General features: G+C 37.6%; 1 protein-coding gene across 1 annotated transcript in view; it reads left to right on the top strand.

Moving 5' to 3' along the window:
• The window catches only part of LOC101854647 (ankyrin repeat and sterile alpha motif domain-containing protein 1B), a gene marked incomplete in the record, with an annotated part of 155,677 nt that extends 153,444 nt beyond the window's left edge, over positions 1 to 2,233 (top strand). Inside the window, 1 exon segment of the mRNA XM_035970576.1 lies at positions 687 to 2,233.
• Between the last annotated feature and the right edge of the window lie 4,512 nt (positions 2,234 to 6,745).

Here is a 6,745-nt window from a genome sequence, read left to right as displayed (position 1 = left end):
GTTCTCCAACTGATTGAGCATTGTTATTCTCTCATTTTATATTTCACTCTACCCCTCGGTGGCTGCCCGTGTGTATCTCTGTTCTCTCTATCGTTTCTCTCTCTCTATCTCTCTCGCTCTCTCTTGCTCATTCTCTGTCTGTCTCTCGCTTTCTCTCTCGCTCTCTCCCTTTCTCTGTGTGTTTGTTTGTCTGCGCGTGTTGATTGCTGTCTTTCTATTTTGCTCTATGTGAGTTCAATATGAGTACCCTGAGTGAGTGTGGGTGGTTGGAGGGCACCACTGGTAGGTCCTACTTCTTTACTTTCCCTCTGTTATTTCTGTCTGTCCCAGCACCAAATGACCATTATGTCGATGTGCTTCTCCTCACTCAAACAAAATAAAACAAAACGAACAGTGTGTGGTTGGCAGATGCTCTCATTTTCTTTCACAGTTGATTGTATGAAGCGTTAAACCCCATTCCCGTGGGTTTTTGGAGGGTGATCTTGTTTGATTTGCTCATTGTTTCCTATCAAGCATTCTGTCGTCCGCATTTCCCCACCTCCATTTCTGTGTATGTTACTCTTCAGCTTAAATAATAAGCCATTTGTGTTGCATCTGCCGTAAAACTTTTACTAAAGCTTTTTTTTAAAGCAACAAAAAAAAAACCCGTACCACTTTTTTAAAAAATCGTATTTTGTTATTTTCAGATGAAGTGCTGTACCTGATCTCACTGAACACACAACCTCGACAGCCTGTGGTCCCGCTGACAGAGCAGAGTATAGACTAAAGCTCAGGTGTCAGACGTTCTGCGACGTGAGTGCCCTCACGTGTTCACGACTCTTGTGGGTCTGGCGTCGTTGCCAGGGTGGGGAGGACAACGGTATACGAAGCAGACAGTGCCATGTTTAAACTGTGAGTTTTCTGTGAATCCTGAAGAAGGCCAGTTGGAACACCCGTGTCATTGTGTTCATTTGCAGCACATGTGTGTACATTTGGATTTCCTCTTGAATTATGGTCCCCCTTTATGAAGATACAGTAGAGATTTTGTGAAAGTTTACTTCTTTGAATATGTTACAAACCTTCCAGTTTTGAATGAGGTTGAAGAATGCAAGTGTTGTGCTAGCAATCGTCATATGAAAATTAGAAGGGTTGTATAGACTGCATTTTATGTACTTTTGAGATATTGGACGTCAAAGTTTGTAAGTTCTAAATACAAACGCAGAAAAATTTTTTTTCTCGTAATGGCTTTTTTTGCAGACCAGATTAGTCAATTGAGAACAACGCATGGATCACCGTGCAGGGTAGTACATTGGCGATCGAAGCTGTAACTCAAAACATCCACAAAACGCAGTTCGAACCTTTTAAATTTCATGCGACGAATTTTCTTTCTTTCTTTTTTCAAGATGTGATGTTATCTTATTTCTACTGGGATCTTGGTCGACTGCCCTACTGGAACTGGTAGCGTTGTGAGTTGCTTGTGTTGTTTTTTTCAGAGGTTGAAGGGGTGGGATAGGGTTCGTTTCTGCCAGTAAATTTGTACTGTGGTTGAACGTGTTTTGTTGGTCACAAGGAAACTATGTGGTTTATAAATTATTCCTTTTTCAAACTGAGTTCATGATGATACTACTGTCAAATAAATGTGGTCAGTATTTTGATTAAACAAGAAATCACATGCTGTTGATATACTATTCCTATTTAACATTTCTTTTCTTGAAAAAGGTTACTCATGGTGCTAGTGCTTGTACTGATGATGGGTGAATCTGTCCTGACCCTAGAAATTCTGGGAAAATTCATGAGTCTGTACTGATACACCGAAACGCAATTTGTCCTATTGATTTTTTCTCGTGTCATACCTTCATGCGTTTTATAAACCCATAAGCACGACCTCAGTGGTTGTATTCATTTATTAGTTGCTTTATAGTGCTTTGTTTGTCAGTAGTAATTCAATTCGATGCTGGTTCTCATTAGAATTCTGGATTAGTCTATTATATATATACAATTGCTATAGATTTATCAACTTGAAAATGAAGTCCCAGTATGATTACATTTATTATTTAAATCATTTTAAAGAGTTTTTTTAACACAATTTTTTGTTTGTTCCATGAGTTGTAGCCAAGATTAAAAATAACTTTCCAGATTTTTATTGATATAAGGATAAATGTGTGGGATGTCGAACTTTGGTCAGCTTCCCGGACAAAGCCTAGCTGTGTTTAGAATAATGTGTTCTTAATATGGGTTGGGGGGGGGGGGGGGGGGGGTTAAATCACATCAGATGTATCTGAAAAAATTACAGAAATAGCTTTTACAAGTTTTAAAGTAATCATCTCAGAAATCTCTCATTTTGCATTATAAAAAAATACTCTGCTACAAGTATTCGCCGGCTGTTCCTTATGGTGCTATGTTAGCTTCATTGATACGTTGTAGGTATCTCTATCCAGTGCTACATGTACATAAAATTAATTATGTGTAATGAATGGGACTTGTAGATAGAGATTAAATTCTTCGAACCGGCCCCTTACATAACCTTACTATGTTAAAAGGGGCACCAAACTCCTACAATACCATACTTTAAAGAGAAAGGTGTAGTTCATGAGCTTCCCCTTCTCTTAGTTTCGCTTTTCAATCGTATCTCTTTTGTGAATTGACTATATATGTCTTTGATGTTTTGTTATACTTTTTTAAAACGTTTTCCATTGATATGTGAATGTTATAGTAGCTCAATCCATGCTCAAGGAGGATGTTTGGAAGAAGGGTGCTGTTAAAAGTTTGGTTTTCCTTTTTTTCTTTGTTTTTTTTTGTGTTGTTCCTTTTGGACGTGGAAGGGTTTATTTTGAACGGTCTGTGGTAGTTTTGATTATTTTTTTTTTTCACACCAGTAAATACATTGTAGAAACATGAACTTAAGATATTGCTACTGGCGTCTGTGGTGTAGCCATAGCAGTATGCTCTTTGTTGTTGCCTGCAGAAGGTGTGAGTTCGTTTCTCCGTCTGTCTGTAGGGAAGTTATATCCCTCTCAGCCTGGGTTGACCCTGACGGACAGGGTACACGTAGCCTATTTTCTCAATCATCTAAATAGTATCAATAGGAGCTCAAGACTTCTTCAATTACATTTTACATTTTGAAATATTGCTAGTAAGTGGAACTAAATTTGTATATATTTTGCTTGATGTGATGAAAACACTTACTGACGAAGAGATAAAGTCTACTTTCAACTCTGATGTTGTAAGATCTACATGTATATGTCTAGAATCAAAATGGAAAAGAATATTGATTTGCTTTGTTTTCATTTAAGTGTGTAGTGCTGCTGGAAAACCTGCTGGCATAGTGTATTTTTTTGTCTGAATGAGTCCTGGGTATTTGAAGTACGACTGGTCTTATCTTTTCCCAGTTTCATAACGTCATATTTATAGGTCAGAGGAAGCGGTTGCGAGCTGTGACAGCATATTTATGAATTTTAAAACGTGGTTTGTTTGGGGTTTTTTCCTCCTTTTTTCTTGGGGGGTGCAGCACGTCAATGTTTCAAGTTTTGTTTGTAAAAAGGTTTTTGTATCGTGATGTGGGTACATTATCTTTGAGTTATCTCTACTAGTTGGAATAGTTTATCGAATTTCATGGACAAATTTTGTTTGATATAGGTGTTACAGTGCCCAATTTTCATTCAGGTCTGTGTTTTAATTATCAAAACGGCAAAGTGTTAGCTGATAAAGTGTGTTGGAAGAAAGTATGTGACATTGAAAAGGGTCTGTTTGTGCTACCCAGTGCACACTGCAAATACGGGTTCGTCGGTTTTGAGCCAGGGCTAGCCAGATTTTCCGTCATAGGTGGCGCAAAAGCTGCTGTTTTGGCACAGTTCGATCAAGTTCGACCATATATTTCAAAATCAAATGCGTGTTTTGCATCAGGGCCGCGTGTCGAATCGGTCTTATTTTGCCAAAATGGTAGCGTTTGCCCCTCCGTGACTGAACAAAAAAAAATTGCGAGTGGTTTGAGGGCGCCGCTGGTAGGTCTTACTTCTTTACTTTCCCCCTGTTGTCTCTGTCTGATGTACTATTCCTCCAGCACAAAAGGACCACTATTGAGTCGATGTGCTTTTTTTTACTCAAACTCAAACAAACGAATTGGGGAAATCTTGCTGGCTCCGACTGAATCATACGTGTTCGATTGGGAGTGTCCTCTCGGTGTAAACTGTCAGGCCTGTCGTTTTGTGTCTCAAGCTGTACTGGCCGGAGAAAAGCATTCCAGCATGTCGGCGGCTGTGGTGCCGTAGGTTTGTTCAGGAGTTTGTTCTGCCATACAGGGGTCTAAGGTTCAAAACCAAATGGGGTCAAAATGGTTTTCTAATCCTTCCTGAAATATTTCCTCTCTCAGCCTCACGGTGTCTTAATTAGGGGGAGGGGGGGGGGGGTTAAATTTTACTCGTGCTGGCAAATATCTTACATTATTTCTAGTAGATTGGTCGCTGCTTATTTTACTTCTTCAAGTGCCAGGTCTGAAACAGACATCGGTGGTCATGGTTCACCATTTATTTCTGTGGTTGGATGCTTTCAAAACACCTGTATTATACTGGTCTTCCCATCACCCATCTGCTACTTCTATTACTAAACCAAATAGACTGAGATGCTTTTTTTGTCAATCGCCTAGACCTTTTATGGAATATAGTGGCATTGACCTATGGCTGACTGGTGAATGTAATGTAATGACTGGTCTCGCTCTTTGCTTTTGTACCAAAAAGATGTGAGTTCCTTTCATATTTGGGGAAATTTATTGTTTCTGGTATTTCCTTCTCTCCCTCTAAGATGCTGTATTTCACAGCCTGGGTTGGTCCTAGCAAGCAGGGTGAGAGTGCATCGCCCCCTAATGGTCTAAATTGTGCCTGTGGGGATGTAAAATATTGTACAATTATATACTACCTTGCCCTAAAGTAATTTTGTTGTTTGGATTTATCTTTCATAAGGTAGGCCAAAAAGGAAATTTTATTGGGAGTGTATTATTGTAATATTGTTTTTTGTTTTGGCTCAGTAAAAAAAGACCATTATTTATGATCAAGTAATGGAAAATGTTGCTCTGTAAAGATGGTAGAGTGCATATGCTCATATCAACTTAACAATGTCTTGTCTATGAGTAGATATATAAACTGTAGTGAGTGTAGACAGAAGTTACAAATTAATTTATGTTTTTGCTCACTCATTTGATACTTTTTTGCACCTTGTTGTTAGATAATCTTGTTGAATTTCTTAACGTCATTTTGTAACCATTTATAGATACACTTTATAAATAACTGACTGACATGTCTTGATGGTACAATTGTAAATATTGGAACTCGGTCTTGCTAAATTATCTATCATGATGTTCATTGTGCATAAGCTCATAACTATTTGGTTTTTTTCCAGAGCTTTGAACTCAAAAGGCTTCATGTGATATATGTTCTTTAAAAAGTGTAATCATTTTAGATTTTATGAGCCAAAGTTATCATTATTGTTTTGTTTGTTCTGCACTTCACTTCAAAAGACTTTGTTAAAACCAAACATGATTTCTTATGGTACCTTTATTATGGCACTCGTTTTGAGCTTGTGCTTGTGTAAAACGGTTTCTTTTACAAGAGTGAGTGACTTTCCACCAAATGTCAAAGCTATGTGTAGCTTTCGAAAATTGTATAGTATAATAGAACGAATTATTCATAAAGGTATAATTTTTTTTTTTATTCAGGTTTCATAAGCAATGAATTAACGAGGAAAGCTTGTTTAGAGTCTTTCCAGAAAAAATTACATTCGCAAATAAGAAAAACCCAACAACCCGTTGTATTATGCGTGAAAATTGTGAGGAAAAATGGGGGGGGGGGGTGGAGTGTATTAATATTATGATTCTAAGGGATTTGGATCAGTTTGATTGCTTTGTACACACTCAGCATCAAAATGAGATTCTCCAAAAGCTTATATTATAGAATGAACACTAACTTGATCGAGCCAATTCTTCAAAATAAATCAGCCAAGTCTTGTGTTTCAACATCGAAAAGTTTTTTTTTAAAGACTCTTTCTGCCTCATTCTAATCTGAATGCACTAGGCATGTGGTTTGTGAGTGCTTTGTGTGTTATTAGAATCAAAGACATCGCCATATACCTGCATTTTAAGTGTTCAAAATTCTGTCTCAAGAGCGCCGGAAACTGTGGTGTAATGGTTGCCTTGAAAACAGATGTGATTGCCATTCTTTTATAAGAAAGATGTTAAATCAAGTATCTACATCTGTCAGCTGGGATGAGATATTCTACATTACCCGGATCTGCCCGCATAGGTATGGTTATTGTAGTCTGCTTGTTAAAGATTTGCGATCAACCAATTCACCAATCAATTCCAATCCAAAATATTTTTAACTTATTGTTAAACAGGTCTCGATAAATTGTAATGAAATACCGAATGATGGAACGATTGTAACAGTTCAATAGAAATCCTGTCCCATAATATTATAAGAAAATTATACATCTACAATTTGGGTGGTTTTTTAAAATCTTGTTGTTAATGCTTACTGCCCTCTCTTCTGCCATATCGTGTTACATACAGGGTAGCATATCTCTTTCTTATTTGTACAAGACATGTCTTTGGAGGCACAACATGAATGAGATTGTACCGATGCTTCCTATTTTGGTTTGTTTGTTTGTTTGTTGCTGGTTTGGTTTGTTGTTGGTTTGGTTTGGTGTTTGTTTGTTGGGTTGTTTTTTGTTTTTTGTTGTTGGTTTTTTGTTTTTTTTGTTTTGGGGGGGGGGGGGTTTT

This window comes from Aplysia californica, unplaced genomic scaffold (assembly GCF_000002075.1).
Source record: "Aplysia californica isolate F4 #8 unplaced genomic scaffold, AplCal3.0 scaffold00288, whole genome shotgun sequence".
Lineage (NCBI taxonomy): Eukaryota > Metazoa > Mollusca > Gastropoda > Aplysiida > Aplysiidae > Aplysia > Aplysia californica.
The sequence above is the reverse complement of the archived record's forward strand: the minus strand, read 5'-3'. Positions and strand labels throughout refer to the sequence as shown.